Source organism: Bidens hawaiensis, unplaced genomic scaffold (genome assembly GCF_021521415.1).
Source record: "Bidens hawaiensis isolate Kalapana, Puna unplaced genomic scaffold, B.hawaiensis_p1.1 tig00044251_1, whole genome shotgun sequence".
In the NCBI taxonomy this organism is placed as follows: domain Eukaryota; kingdom Viridiplantae; phylum Streptophyta; class Magnoliopsida; order Asterales; family Asteraceae; genus Bidens; species Bidens hawaiensis.
Genome location: NW_027497865.1, coordinates 20,776 through 37,573, shown reverse-complemented (window position 1 = coordinate 37,573; position 16,798 = coordinate 20,776). Strand labels below are relative to the sequence as shown.

Genomic DNA, 16,798 nt, shown 5'->3' with positions numbered 1-16,798 from the left:
TTTATAAACAACGAGTAATTAACAATAAGCGCGCAAACATGAGATTTCTCTCATGCGCGAGAAGGGACTCTTAGGTATTCTAGGCCGTTACGTCTAACCACCTATCCTAAAGTCAACGAGCTCTGATACCAATCTGTAACACCCCGACCAAAGGCGGATTATACATCGGGGCGCCACATATTATTTCATTACTCGTGACACTATTTGGGTGTCAATATTTAATAAATACATTCATTCGCGCACGCGCAAAGTAAACACAAGATAACATAAATCATCATAAATCAATATATTATAAATCATAATAATCGAACAGCAATAACTTGTCTTGATACATTTTAATCTAGGTCCAAAATAAAGAAAACATCCTACGTGTCCACAAGCTCCAAAGCCGCTACTGCAAACCTGAACATGTGTTAAAATAAAACGTCAAACACTTGCGTGTTGGTGAGAAATCAAGTTTAATAGATAATAGATAACAATAAATCTGCGCGCAACATGTGTATGTCTGGTTTTCAACAAGGGTGTAATCCGATCGGGACCAACTCTAAGATTCATAGACTGCCAGTGCTCACAATTGAGCTCACAAACCAGAAAGACTGTGCAAGTGTAAACAAAAGAGAAAATCATAAACGATAGTTCTCCCGTGTTCATCTAATGGTACCATGAGAACTGCGGAATAGACCGACAAGACGGTTAATGATCCACACATACAAATAAACAGCCAAGTCTACGTCCTCAACACATGGGATACTGCGCGACTAAAGTTCATAAACAAGTTTAAGACTCTAAGTTTGTATGAACACATGAACATCCCAAAACATTAAAAATAAAAAGGGATTAGGTACGAGATTACTCACTTGATAAACGATGCGGTGTAAGATAAAGCAAGAACCAACTTTAAACAAGCACAAGTTAACCTATAAATAAGATTATTGTTTTAATGATTGGTTTTAAGTCTTGATTATAAGTTAGCATAATTAATAAGTAAATTATTATATATAATATATATTACCGGAAAAGCAGGGCAGAACAGGGAGGAAGACGGAGGCAGAGAGAGAGGAGACGGCAGAGAGAGCAAGAAGGAGGTTAAATTAAGTGTTTGTGTGTGATGTGTTAGGAAAAAAATAAGATTATTATTTATAGGGAAACCCTAGGGAACACAATCCCTAGAAAAGGGGAAAAGATCTCAAAAAGCAAAAGATTCCAAAAGCAAAAGATATCAAAAGATATGGCAGCTGCAGGGGACAAAGGAAAAGCTGACAGGTAACAGAAAACAGGCATGGGCGGGTCAGATAAAGGTACTGGTCAAGCATGGAAAAAGCAGATCTCAAAAGATAATGTCAGTAACTTTTTCTGTCAACCAATGGGGTTGGTGCGCATGCTGCGCCAAAAGTGGCTTTTCAGACATAAAATAGGTCAGGTCAACAGCACAGAGGATAAGACAACACAAAAGCAAACAGGCTGGATAAAACAGAAGAAAAGATAAGTTTAGCGCAAGAAAGCTGCGCGCGAGAAGGCTAAGGCGCGCCGCGGGAAGAATCACATTTCTTAGCGCGGCGCGGGAGGAACTACAATTCCTAGCGCGCCGTGGGAAGAACTATAATTCTTCGCGCGTCGTGGGATGAACTACGATTCTTAGCGCGCTGCGAGAAGAACTACAAATCCTTAGCGCGTCGCGGGAAGAACTACCGTTCTTAGCGCGCTGCGAGAAGAATTACAATTCTTAGCGCGCTGCGAGAAGAGTTCGTCTCGCGTATCGCTGGAACAGCTGGTCATCACGCAGGCTTCCTTGTAAGGAGTCTGGCGCGTGGAGCTGCGCAGACAACCTTAGGCGGGAAGAAACAAAGGACAAGGAGAGTTAGGAGAAAAAGAGGGAAGCAAGGCTGAGGGGTTAAACAGGAGGGCGGGACGGCGACAAGAGAAAAGGAAGGCGGAAAGAAAGAGAGAGAAAGAGGCGGGAAGGAAAATATATTATTATTATTAAAAGTAAAATATAAGTATAAATAAATATTAAATCATAAAAGAAAGAGATCGGATAAGGGAAACGGGTACCTGGGTCGGGTCGGATCGGGGCAGATGTCACACATACCGGCTCGAAAGGCTCGATGGCACTCCCATCCCAAGAACATGGAATGGAGCTCAATTACGCAAATGTTATAAGTAGATCAATTCCAAATTTGTAAAGAAAAGGCCTAGAGCCACTTCTAATGGAAATGATTCTCCTTTCACAATGTGTTGATAGCCTTACCTTTATACTTATGAACTTCCCACACTGGTGCCGGTATTCACCGCATAAATGGGGGAAGAAGTAAGTCGTTACGTGTGGAAGGCGGCAAAACCCGCATAAATACAACGCTAAAAATGTAAGTAAAGTTTAGCCATCCTTGTAAGTGCAAGTGACGGTCTTACCCGCACAATCACGAACAAGGAAGCAAAACTTCAACCTATCATCTACCACGTTCAAAGGTTAACTTATTCTGAACACTTAGAAAATTTCAAAGGAAAAGATGAGAAAAACTACCACGCAGGTCAGATATAAGTAAAGTTAAGCCATCCTACTAAGTGTAAGTGACGGTCATACCCGCACAATCATGAAAGAGGAAGCGAAACAAACTTATAATTTACCACGTTAAAAAGTTAACTTATCAAAGTACTAAAGAAATTGCTAAGTTAGATCAAAACATGCGTAAAATAAACAAGGCAAAGAACTAACAATCTTTATTTCATCAAAATTCAAATATTACAAAGATAGCTATACAAAAGCAAAAATCTACGCTAATGGTGGAAAGGGATCTTCAGAATCAAGCTTCAGGACCACTTCCACTTGGACCCGCTCCATCAGTAGAGCGTGGTGGTTCAAGGAAAGCTTTAAGAATAGCTAGCCCATCATTAGCAGCAGCGACTTCGTTCACCTTCTCCACCACCGGATGCGGGAAGGCGGCATACTGGTTCACTGCTTGGTCGTAAATAGCTTCAGTATCAACATCATACAAAGGGAAGTTGGAAGGCGGGATGCCTTTCTCAACGAACCCTAGACCAAGCAGGAAGCCTGCCTTTTCCCCATCCTCGTGAGAAGCGTTGAGGGCTGCGCTCATAGCATCATCATAAGAGGTCTCTGAGAAGACCCGATGCACAACCTACAAGAAAATATACAAGTATCAAAACCTTTTCTATCTACAAAGAAAAGCGTAAACAAATGAAAAGCATACATGAGACAACGCTTCTCGAAGAAGCCATTCTTTGGCAACCAGAGCTTCTTGGAGGGAAGCTTGAGCTTCGTTACGGGCGCGTTCGGCTTCACTCTTGTTGAGGTTGGCAAGCAACACTTCTTTAGCCGCAGCCTCTTCGACGCCCTTTAGCTTCCGCTCAGTATGGTCAAGCACCCCCCTCTGGTCCAAGATCTCCTGGAGCTTTTTGGCGTCTTCCATCGCCAAGGCATCATGAGCCTGCTGGAGAGCCTCTAATTTGGCTTTAAGCTCTTCATTCTCCACGCGTAGAGGCTCAGCAACAGCTTCAGCCTTGGTGGCCCTCTCGGTTGCGTTCCTCGCAGTTTCCTTAGCCAGCCGAAGCTGTTCATTAACAGCTTGGGCAGCCTTGGAACGGGCCTCGAGTCGAGCCTGAACTTCAACCTCGAGGGCCTTGAAGGCCTTCTCCTTTTCCGCAGCCACTGCGGAAAGCCTTTGGTTCTCCTCCCGGACAGCCCGCGCCTGAGCCACTTCTTTAAGGCGAGCTGCTTTTAACTTGTCGTTTTCACGACCAAGCAGCTCGACGCGCGGCTGCATCCGGGCCAGGAGAACCCGAAGCTCATTGGTTAGCCTACCCTCCTGGTAGCTAGCCATGGCTTCCCCCAACGCACCACTGGGAGCAGCGTGACGAGCCCATTCCACGCACTCCACAGGGGTGCGAAGGGTTGTTCCTCGGCGAATGTTCCATCGTGGAACATACACTTCATTGGAATCAGACACTGCAAAAAACATAAAGCAGTTAGGAAAAGATGATAAAGAAAAAATATATATAAAATGGGCCAAAAGAACCCTACGCACCTGTAGGGTCAATTACAGGCCGATAGCCGCCAAACCCATCACCTGAACCCAAGGGAAATCCATCCAAGAGGTCAGGCAGATGGGAAGGAGGCAGAGGTTGGCGAAAAGCCCCATGCATACCTGACGGATCGGCCGTCGTTGCCGATGACGGAGGCATGGTAGAAGCCGCCGCGGAATCCGCAGCAAAAGTAACCACCGGCTCGGTGAAAGATGCGGTAAAAATAGCACTCACAGCCGGCGGTGACGTCATCACAGCTGGAACAGTCGGCTCAAAGGAGTGAGCAACTGAACCAGCGGAAGTAGGAGCAGGCGCCTGGGTCGTCGCCTCAGGTAGGCTGACCGGGCCTACCGTCATTGGCGGGAAGGTGCTACTCTGCGCTCCACCCTGGAATGCGTCAACATCCACGCCTGCACAAAGAAGATAAGTGTTAAATGATATTAAGCTATGAAGATAAAAGCTAAAGGAAGTTGTACTTACGGGTTTTCTTGAGCCTAAAGGTACGGAGAGGCGGGGACGAACCCGATGGAGCCGGCCTCTTTGAGCCGCTCACCGTCGTCTTCTTGGGCTCTCCGGAGGTGACAGTCGCAGCCTCCGGAGCGGTGGTCTTATCACCACCGGGATTCCCCGCCACCTCTTCGCTCTCGGTCTCCGAATCAGACCGAGGCGCCGGATCGGCAGTGGAGGCCACCTTCTCCTTCCCCTTCCCGCCGGCAGCCTTCTTCTTCCGCACCAACGGAGGACCATCTGCGGATTCCTCATCAGAACATACGATTAAAGGAATTCCAGCAGAGGTTTCAACATTGAGGGGTCGAGGGTTGAATAGCGTCTTACCTGGCCGCCTGGCGCTAAGGATCTCGTGGCCTAGCGGGTAAACCTCCATGAACCGATCCGTCGTTTGTTCTAGGATGGGGAACTCGTTCTCGTCTAGAGCGTGAGTACCCATCCGAGCAGGACCGTCAGCCTCCCGCGGGTTAAGGAGCGACTGCAAGTCGTTCCCCTCTGAAATAAACAGGAAGAAAGTTAGAAGAGATTCTAAATCAACAAAAAGAAACAAAGCATACCGTAAGGAACAGAGTTCGAACCGTATTCGAGGACGATTGGGATCTTATGCGCATCCGCATCCTTCCACACCCGGCTCATCCCCAGCATCACCATCCCGGACTCCGCAAACCGGTAAACCGGAGATTGGACTCGGGATATCTTCGAAAACCATTCCGCCTCCTCATAGTTGGAGGCGTGAAGGCTGGGAAGTTCTTGCCCGTTCTTAAATTTCATGGCAAGGGGGATAGCGCGAGCGGAGATGAAGAAGAACTCTCGCTTCCACGAGCGAAGACTGCGCTCGGTTGCGCAAATCTTCAAACCCTTAATCCGGGTTATCAACGTGTACCACCCCTGGATGCACCTCCAAGTGTAGAAGGTCATCAGGCGGTCAACATAGGGCTCAATGCCCAGAATCCGGCACACCCACTCGAAGTGCCGGATCTTGGCAATAGCCATCGGGTGCACCTCGGTCAGGTGCACACCGTGCCTCTCAAGGACACGGTAAACAAACTTTGTCAATGGGAACCTAAGATTCCCATAAACAAAGAATGCAGCATAAACCCCGATCTTGCCTCTGGGGGCATCATACACCGTCTGGTGGGGTTCAGGAAACTCAGGCTCGAGAGACTCGAGCATGAACTTCCTGACGATGTACTGATACAGATCGCCAGGCAGAGCACACTGGCACTCGCCAGCAGTACTCTTGTCATCGGCTGTAGATTCGAGATCACGAGACGACATCTTGCAAAAAGAAAGAAGAAAACGATTTCAAGGGAATGCTCGACTGAAAGATGAGTATTCGCCGGAAATCGTTCTTAAGATGAAGAGAATAGTGAAAGTGTGGATTACAAAGAACCCTCTCCCCCTTTATATACTAATCGCAATTAATGCGATGAATTTAATGCGGAAGAGAGAAATCGAAGGTGCAATGAAACTATGACACGTGGCAAAAGGCAAGCTGGCAACAGCTGTTGAAAGGACGCGTAACATTAATTTCGCGGCCACGCGCCCGAAAAATTGCGCCCACGCGCCTGAAAAGGCGTCTGGAATGACCATGTACTGTCACGTCACCATAACTTCCTGCACGTCCTGACACAGTCAGAAGAAACCGTCGCACGACATTTCAGAGGTTTGGACTGTTCTTATCCTTTCACCAACTCTTCGAATTTCAAAAAAATTCAAAAAGATTCAAAAGTAAGTGGGAAAATACCCCTTACCTTGGCAACCAAGTAACCATAAGACGGGTGCGGGTACAGTGTCAAGGCAAAACCCTTCACATACTTAGCACCCGCAGGGAATTGACGCCAGGAATACCTTGGAAGTAAAGTAACCGTAAGACGAGTGCGGGTACAGTGTCAAGGCAAAACCCTTCACATACTTAGCACTCTGCAGGGAATTCAAACCAAGAAGGATCTTCTGGGCCATGCTTGCGAAAACGGGAATAACATCCCCGCATGACGGAAACGTCGAGAACTATATTGTTTGACACTCCAAGATGGAATTGGTGGTTTTAGCATAATTGATCAATATGTTGAAAACTACCAAAACCCCATGGAGAATCCACACAAGTGGGACTCAACGCTCCTGACTTGCGAGGAGGTTACAAACCTACCAGCTTCATACCCTAAGATCAAGTAGAAAAGTCGGGAATTTCTGCGTGACATCAGGAAAACCGCGGGGAGAATCACCACGGAAAACCTAAAAACTAAACCCCTTTTCAAAACCCCTTGCTAAGTCCAAAAGTTCACCTCACTTATTAATAATTCATGAGAAGAACATTGGACTGGGGGGACTTGAAGAGGTAGGTCACAGCAGAGCCCAGTTGGACCCGCAAGACTCACCTTGAACAGGGACGTCTGCGCAACGACCAACTGCTCCAGCAGGACCGACCATGCTCAGAGAACCTTACGCGCAGTACGCCAGCTGTACCCGCAGGGAAAGCCTCCCAATGGTGAAGTACCCCGCCTGTTCCCGCAGCTGCGGATACAAGCCATCAGGGAAGGCTACCCGCACTAACAGCAAGGCTACACGCACAAGGCATTACCTACTTCAGTAGTCACATGAAGGAATGAGCAAGGCAGGAATACTCCCGCCTAAATGAGCCAGTCCGTACGCTTCTGGAAGATCTTTCGTACTATACCTACTAAGGTATGGGCGGAACAGACAATTTGGCCAGAACAGCCCATGAACCAATCACAGGGTGACAGCTCACCGACAACAATACGAGGAGGAGCACCCTCTAGTACTGTGTGTCACTATTAGCCGCTGCCTACTCACCAACCCTTACGATGGGACGTGCGCAGCCTACAGTTGGTGGAACAGTGCGTAGCCGGCAGTAAAGGAACAGTGTACAGCCGACCTTTACTGTTGGCCGTAGCCTATTCACCAACCAGTATGGCCTGTGCGTAGTCCACTGTTGGTGGAACATGAATACTATTCAGCCGGCTGTACCTTCTAGGAAACCTACCTTCGGCTATAAATACTCCAACACCTTGGAATGGTAAGGACATCATCTGATATCTCAATCTTATCTAGCAATCTCTTAATATACACTTATATTCAGAGCAATCTAGTCTGATTCTCACGCCGGAGGGTGGTCACAAGAAGGAACCCCCCCTTCTCAGTGACGAGCTTACGGTGTCTGTTTTGCAGGTCCCCTGAAGAATAACCTTCTCTGCTAGACCTCATCCTCGTGGGAAACATTACTTAACCCCCAGATTATCTATAATCTACCCAGGGTTCACTTAGTGTTTCTTCAATTTCATATTTACAAAATCTCTTCAATGCTACAAAGCTATATTTATGGAAACAATATATTAATTTAGGCTAATGAACAAATGGACATAACTTTTTTATTCATTTATGCTAGTACATATATGAAACTCAAGTAGTCTAACTTGTGTAACAATGGCTGCAAGAAAAGCTGAATGCATACTGCTTCAAACTCTTTGTTTTGTAATCTTGCTAACATATACTGAATCAGTTGTGCCACAACAAGAAGGTAATATATATATTGTTAAAAAGATCATTTTTTTTGTTTAAAAAAATGTGTTCTTGAATCTTGATTTAGTTTTTCTTCCAAGTTCTTTTATTGTTTCTTTAAGAATATTGATTTGGGTTGCCACCAAAATTATATTATTGTTTGCTGCTTGGATTTGATTTTTTTCTTTATGTTAATTAAATTTAGTGGAAGCTGTTGAAAACATTCTTGCTGCTATGAATGCAACAAGTTGGAGATTTAATGGAGATAATTGCAATCTTGACGCCATTACCGAAGTGCCAAAGTTATCTCAAGAAGCTAATGCTAGCATCGGATGTGATTGCAACATTGGCAATGATACCGATTGTCATGTCGTAAGGATGTATAAAGTTCTGTCTTTTATTCCTATTCATTGAGTATTAACAATATCATTTAGTTTTCTTTACATCATTGAGTTTAAAAGTCAATGCTTCTTGATAACAAGTTTTGGGAATTTATATAATTTGTTTGTCTATGCAGCATGTATCAGTTTTATAGTATTGATGGAGTACTGCCACCCGAATTAGCAAAGCTTCCTTACCTTCGGTCGTTGTAAGTCGTTTATAAAACACATAATTAAATTATATATCAAAATTTTGATATGATCCAAGATTTTATGAAACTTAAGTGTCTTATTCTATTTGCAGAGATCTTGCTTACAATTACTTGAGTGGCATAATCCCGCCTGAATGGGGCTTAACACGGCTACAAGACATGTGAAATCTCTTTTTTACCCTTTAATTTCATAATTTTCTTTTGTATGAGAACTTAGGGTTTGTTTGGTATCACGTAATGGAATGAACGAAGGAATGTAATAGTGAATGGAATGGAATGAACAAAGGAATTGAATGAATCATTACCATTCCATTATGTTGTTTGGTTACCACATATGAATGAAATGAATAATCACTTTATTATTATTAAATATTAAACTATACACACATATTTTTTTTGTTAGTTAATGGGACGATAATAATATAATGCGATATAATAATAAAAAATATAATAATTATTATAATTAAATAATAGTTATACTATAAGAAATTAATAATAATAATAATAATTGTTGATCATTTCATTCCATTCCTTAAAGTAATGGAAAAAAAAAACAACTCTCACTAAGGAATGAAAAATGTTATATATGGAAGGATTTTCATTCCTTGGTAATAATTCATTCCATTGATGAAGACAACCAAACATGTTTTAGTTTATTCCTTTGGAATGATCTATTCTTTTTCACCTACCATTACTTCATACAAATCGCTACTTTAAAGTTGTGAACTTTATTCTTCCTTATGCAGCTCTCTTCTTGGCAACCGTATAACAGGCGAAATCCCACCGGAACGAAGCAATATCACTACCCTCACAAAACTGTAACTTTTTAGTTATTTTCTGGTCAATGTTGACTTTCATATTGTGTTTATATGGATTTATAATTAATATACTTATCTTGTTAAAATTATTGATTAGAGACCTTGAAGCGAACCGGCTTTCAGGAACTGTTCCATCTGAACTAGGGAGATTAATCAATTTGAAGTCTTTGTAAGGCTGATTAAGTTTTCAATCACACATTTCCTTAATATAATTTAACTGTTTATTGATAATTGGAGTTATTTTTCATATTATATTGCAGGATCTTGTCTTCAAACCGGTTAACCGGGAGGCTGCCAACAACCCTTGGTCAACTAGGAAATTTAACAAATTTGTAACATATTTGTTTTACTCTCTTAACCAAAGCTTTTCTATTCCTCCATTTTTCAAGTCTAAAACTGAATCTTTTTCATGTACTATACAGTAGGATAAACGACAACAACTTCACTGGGCCGATACCTGATTTTATACAAAAGTGGAGACTACTTACTAGATTGTAAGATGTTCTATGAATTCCTTAAAATGTAGCATTTTAGTTTACGCATTCAAGAGTCTCATAATATTAATGTTTGGATGCCTTTCAAGAGAAATTGTGGCGAGTGGACTCACGGGGCCTATTCCTTCAAACATATCTCTTTTAGAAAACCTACTTGATCTGTAAGTAAAGTTAACCTTTTGTTTTTAGATTAATCTGTTCTAAAGTTAAGTTTATTTTCAACATGAATGCATGTTTTGTAGGAGAATTAGTGACATAAGTGGGCAGGCTCAAGAATTTCCTCAGCTCAACAATGCTAGTGGATTATTAAGATTGTATGTTAATAATTCAAGCATTGACTTTTGTCTTTGATTTGTATGAACTGATATTTCATTCATAAATTTAGGGTCTTGAGAAATTGCAATATTTCAGGAGATATACCGGATTATATTTTGCAACTGAGTCAGCTTGAAATGTTGTAAGTATACACTAAATAGACCTTTTTTTTCACAAAATCTTTATGACATAATTTTTGGTGTGATCTTAACAGGGATCTAAGTTTTAATAGGCTAGTAGGAAGAATATTTGATGTTATCCTTGGAATGAATTTGCGATTCGTGTAAGTTTTAGTACTCTTTTAGTTTTCTTGCGCTTGCACTATTATATATGTGTTACAAAATAAGCATCTTGATGTGGTTTTGAATAGGTTCTTAACTGGTAACATGTTAAGCGGTGACATACCAGAGACACTTTTGGTAAATGGAGGTAACATGTAAGTTTGTTTTGTTAAATTAAATTTCATGAAGCACGCTTGGTTGTTAAAAAACAAATGTTTTTATTCGAGTATCTTTGTGTAGTGACCTATCCTACAACAATTTTACATGGCAAGGACCTAATCAAGCCACATGTCGACAAAACAGGTAAACGTGTTTTCTTTTTTAAATCTAAAAAATCTTCTAAGGCATGACATGATACAATGGTAAGCATTTGATTCTCTGGGCTTGAGGTTCAAATCCACCTTTCACTTGTATTTGTGGGCCCCTTGAGTTTCGTTAATTGTTTTGATCATTATATAAAAACAAAAATACAAATTTTGTCCTTTAAACATATCTGATTTAAGGATCAGGTCCTTTAAAAAGTTTACTTTCAGACGGTATCCTTTAAAAAACAAAGAAACATGTTGTATAAAAGATATCGTCTAAAAGTAAACTTTTTAAAGGACCTGATCCTCAAATAAGTTATGTTTAAAGAACAAAATTTGAATTTCTGTATGATATAAAAGATATCTAAAAAGTTCGCATGTTAATAGAGGTCTGAAGATCATATTTTAAATTTGAACTCAATAATATTCTATCTGGGACTTTCTTGAAAGTTTGTATTTGTATAAAAACTTATTATTTCCATTGGTCTCTATACTAGGAACCATTATGTTAACTTGTTCAGAAGCTCTTCGACAAAAAACCCGATGTAAGCTAGTTTCCATTGCTTTTACTAGCATTTATATCTTCTTGTTTATCCACATTTGATGTTTGTTCTTATGATAATATCCTCAACAGACAGGACATAGTTCCGTGTCTGGAGAATGTCAAATGTCCTAGATGTGAATATTTTTTCAACCTCTATGAAATTAATTAGCTAAAAAGATAACGAGTTGATTGCATGACAGATGCATGTTCTTTACATGTTAACTGTGGCGGGAATGATATAACGGTCAGAGAAAGTAATGGGCGGTCTGTTCTTTATAAAGGAGACGCGAATGTTGATGGTGGTGCCGCCAGGCTATATGAAGCGGTCAGGAACTGGGGATTTAGTAGTACGGGTGACTTCATGGATGATAACAATTACCAAAACACGTGATACATAGCATCTTTAGAAGGGAACACGAGCTTACCTCCACTTTATACAACCGCTCGTCTCTCACCGCTTACACTCACTTACTTCAGTTACTGTTTGGAGAATGGAGATTATGCGGTTAATCTACACTTTGCAGAGTTACAGTTCACTAACGACCGCACGTATAGAAGTCTCGGCAGACGAATATTTGATATTTATATTCAGGTAATAATTTTATGATTACATAATCAAGATTATGATGGTTATAGTTAGTTGTATGTGATTTAGGGGCAAATTGTTAGAAAAGATTTCAATATTGAAGAAGAGGCAGGTGGGTTTGCAAGGCCTGTGGTTGTTCGGTTTAATGCGAGTGTGACTGAAGAGGTAGGTCCCAGCAGAGCCCAGTTGGACCCGCAGGACTCACCCTGAAGAGAGACGTCTGCGCAGAAACCAACTGGATCCGCAGGACCCACCATGCTCAGAGACGTGACGTCCTTACGCGCAGTACGCAAGCTGTTCCCGCAGGAAATGCCTCCCAATGGTGTACCCCGCCTGTTCCCGCAGCTGCGGATACAAGCCATCAGGGAAGGCCACCCGCACAGCAAGGCTACATGCACAAGGCACTTAGCTCTCAATAATTCAGTTGTCACCTGAAGGAATGAGCAAAGCCGGGAACAATCCCGCACAAAGGCGGGAGGGGGAATACTCCCGCCCAAATAAGCCAGTCCGTACGATACGGGAAGATCTTCTGTACTGTACCTGACGAGGTATGGGCAAAAGATCTGACCAAAGATACGACAGCTCATTGACAACAGTATGGCGAGCAGCATGCTCTTGTACTGTATGTCACTATTAGCCGCTGCCTACTCACCAACTCCTGTCATACCACGTGCATAGCCGGCAGTTGGTGGAAAAGAAATAGTACACAGCAGGCCTGGTCACTGTCAGCCGCTGCCTACCCACCAACTACCAGCATGGCACGTGCGTAGGCCACAGTTGGTAGAACAGGATTACTATTCAGCCGGCTACACCTTCTTGGAAACCTACATTCGGCTATAAATACCCCAAATGGTATGATCATCTCATCTTATCATCTTATCATCATATACTATCTCGTATTACATATTATACCTGATATCTGCTCTAGCAATCTCTTAATATACATTTATATTCAAGAGCAATCTAGTCTGATTCTCACGCCGGAGGGTGGTCACAAGGAGGAACCCCCCCCTTCTCAGTGACGAGCTCACGGTGTCTGTTTTGCAGGTTATCAGAAGAACCATATTTGCCGGGTCTAACCCCTCGTGGGAAACATCTATTTAACCCCCAGGTTACCCGTAATCTGCCCGGGGTCCATTAGTGTTTCTTCAGTGACGGATAATATCTTGGAGATCGGGTTTTATTGGGCGGGCAAAGGGACAACCCGTTTTCCTAGACGGAGAGTTTATGGGCCTCTTGTATTGGCTATTGATGTTGACCCGTATTTCAAGATTTGTTCGGTTGGTGGAAAGAAGACGAACAAAGGCATTTATATAGGTGTCGGGTTTGGTGTAGCGTTTCTTGTTTTGTTGATTTTGGGTGTTTTGTGGTGGAAATGTTTAAAAGGGCGAAAAAAGACCGATAAAGGTGAAGACTTTATTCGTTCCTTTGAATTTGGTGACTTTCTTGATCCATTTGTGTAATCTTTTGCTTAAGGCAAATTGATTATCTTTGAATAGATTTTGAAGGATTGGAGCTTAAGACACTTTTTTTTTCTTTGAAACAATTAAAGAATGCAACAAACAACTTTAATGATTCAAACAAAGTTGGAGAAGGAGGTTTTGGGCCTGTTTACAAGGTTATTATTTATAATATATTTTGTTTGATTTCAGTTACATGTTTGTAATGTGTTATTATTGTGTTTTGGTTTGCAGGGTACGTTGACTAATGGCACGGCGGTTGCAGTGAAGCAGCTTTCAACACATTCAAAGCAAGGAAACCGTGAGTTCTTGAACGAGATTGGTGTGATTTCATGCTTACAACATCCGAATCTTGTTAAACTCCACGGATGTTGCATTGACGGAGATCAGCTGTTGCTTGTTTATAGTACTTGGAAAATAATAGCCTTGCAAATGCTTTGTTTGGTGAGTGTGTTTTGGCTTTGGCTTTCTTGAAGTTTCGCTTTTTAAGTCAACAAACTTGATTTTTAAACTCATAAATTTACCTGGTTTTTTGTTAATTACCAACAGTGTTTTCTGGCAATTGTAAGATTGTAAAACTATTAGGCTAAGTACATATATTTCCTGAATACTTAATAAAATATTTATCGGAATTGAAACTCGAATATACTTTGATTGACCTTAAAAAGTCAAATCTTTTACTTATTATCACCAATTCAGGTAAAAGTCGATTAATGCTGGACTGGCCAACAAGATTCAACATATGCATCGGGATTGCTCAAGGTTTAGCATTTCTTCACAAAGAATCAAGGATCAAAATTGTGCATCGGGACATTAAAGCCACAAATGTGCTACTTGACAAAGATCTGAATCCTAAAATTTCAGATTTTGGATTGGCAAGGCTAAAGGAAGACGAGAAGACTCACGTTAGTACACGAGTTGCTGGAACAATGTAAGTTATTAATCACTCAATCCCTACATTCGTCTCTTAGATCTAACTTCATTTATGAATTTTCAGGGGATACATGGCACCAGAGTATGCCCTATGGGGTTACTTGAGCGACAAAGCAGATGTTTACAGCTTTGGAGTAGTGCTGTTGGAAACAGTTAGTGGCAAAAACAATAACAGTCACATTCCAACTAACGATTGCATTGGTCTTCTAGATTGGGTATGATTCAAGTTTTAAAGTGTATGCCACGTGGAAAAGGTTTTTATCGCCTATATAAAAATAAAATAAGGCTTTATACGACATTTAACTGATGTTTAAATACTATCTCATCGAAGCGATTATGCAGGTTTTATACGACATTTAACTGATGTTTAAATACTTGTCGATTGGAAACAAGTAAGCAATACGAAGAGCTTTTTGATGAGAGATTGGATTCGACAATGAACAAAGAAGAAGCGGAAACTGTTGTAAAAGTAGCACTTCTGTGCACGAACGCTTCTTCGTCAATGAGGCCAACGATGTCAGAGGTTGTAAATATGCTCACTGGAAAAACTTGTGTGCCAGAAATAGTTCCGGAAGTAGGCGGTTACTATGAAGACTTGAGTTTCAAAGCTATGAGAGACTTTCGACGTGAGATGAAAGGTCAAAGAAGTCAAAGCGGCGGTCAAACTCATTCCAACACGATTTAGACTGACACAACATCGTCTTCTGATGTGTTCGAGATCCAGTCGGTTGATACCAGATCGTACTGAAAGATCGGTATGGTTTATTACAGATTATAATTATGGGATAGTATTATTAGTGCATATACCATTTCTTTCCTAATGGTAGCATTCCTGGATTTAAAAGATACTAGAGTTAAAAACACTTTTGATGTATAGTCGTTAGTCATATGAAATAAATCGAAACAACATGTTTAATATCCTAATATATATTTTCTACCATATTATCTAGATCCACAGTGTAGACTTCATATCCATCCCGTACAACATATTTTTCGATGCTTAGGATGATATCCCACTTCACAGGTACAAACGTACAAAAATAACATAGCATAGCACGCATGCATGACATGGCCTATCATTGCGTGGCATAACATTGCGTAGCATAACATAAGTAAACACATAAAAACAGTAAAAACAACACCGAACTAAAAGAATACAAAAGAATGCGAAAAACTATATAACACCAAAAAGAAAATGCAGCATAAGAGGATCGACATACCTTTAATTATGTTTTACAGTATATTATCTTCTTCCTTATGGTTGGATATACACTACCTTCTCATTCTTGTGATTTCTTGCTCATTCTGTAGTTCCTCTTCGTAAGATAACCTTTTCCACCAATGTAATATTTGGTTTTTCTTCTTGCATTCATAACGACATAATTAAAGCTCTCACTAACCCCATTCTCCGCAAATGTACATGCTTTACCCGCCTCAAAGAAAGCCGTAGACAACGTGTTTTGGTTGCTTTCAGTTAGATGAGTGTATGCCTCAACACTTCTAGATTTAGTTTTTTCTATACCAGACATAAATTTCATTCTCATTAGTTGTTGTGTATGTTGTCCAAACAGATTCCTATATTCTACACCATTGTGTTTCTTTTTTAAAATGAACTTATATATGTTTTGCATAATGCCTATATTCAACAAAAGGGAGCAAATCTTTTACAACTTCTCTAAATTACATAATCAGATAGAAGTAAAAAAGATACACTTGAAAATATCAATGATTATAGAACTTAATGCAGTGTATCATGTGTGACCACTGACCAGACAGAAATATGGGACCAATATTACAATATCATCCTTCAATGACCCACTTCTAGATGTCTTTGTTCTATAATTACACATTAGCCCATGCTTTTAGGGTAACTTTTGTTATTTGTGTCTTGATGTATTGTTGTTAGAAGTTCTCCTCAACATAGCCCTTTTAAGAATGTTCCATCTAAGCTTTTATCTTCCTACATGCTACAAAACCTTCTTTTAAATTAAGCTTTGAAACAAATATAAATCCTACTAAACACATTACTTCCGCAAGGCATACCATTTACTCTGAGAATAGCCGAATAGGTCTCAAAACCTAATATGAAATATTGTCATATATCCTTAAATTTTGTTCTTTTAAACCACCCTCTATTTGAAGCACTGTCATATATCCTTGCATTTCTCTTATTTTAACAAGAGATCTTGAATTGAGCTATCTAATATAGTAATAAGCATTGTAGTAATCCACGAGGCTACCACTTGGGAGCCTAACCGCAATTCCTACTATAGTTATGATTACATTAAAGCTTTTAATCTAAAAATATTTCTAGGCCCGCTGATTTTACCCGTACCCGATTAACCCTTACCCCGGCCTGACCTGATTTCAATTGTACCCGATTAACCCAACTTGAACAAACCT

The 16,798-nt window shown here is 40.9% G+C and overlaps 1 pseudogene across 1 annotated transcript; it reads left to right on the top strand.

Annotated features, from left to right (window-relative positions):
* Positions 1-7,982: 7,982 nt before the first annotated feature.
* LOC143594860 (putative leucine-rich repeat receptor-like serine/threonine-protein kinase At3g14840) lies at positions 7,983-15,289 on the top strand (annotated as a pseudogene). The gene is made up of 24 exons (XR_013146420.1): positions 7,983-8,086; positions 8,273-8,447; positions 8,585-8,656; positions 8,752-8,820; positions 9,406-9,477; positions 9,575-9,646; positions 9,738-9,809; positions 9,900-9,971; positions 10,061-10,132; positions 10,214-10,285; positions 10,357-10,428; positions 10,501-10,569; positions 10,657-10,722; positions 10,808-10,870; positions 11,370-11,417; positions 11,507-11,550; positions 11,617-12,008; positions 12,072-12,171; positions 13,155-13,409; positions 13,502-13,620; positions 13,697-13,906; positions 14,162-14,393; positions 14,460-14,612; positions 14,771-15,289. The product of XR_013146420.1 is annotated as a putative leucine-rich repeat receptor-like serine/threonine-protein kinase At3g14840 (transcript).
* Positions 15,290-16,798: the final 1,509 nt, after the last annotated feature.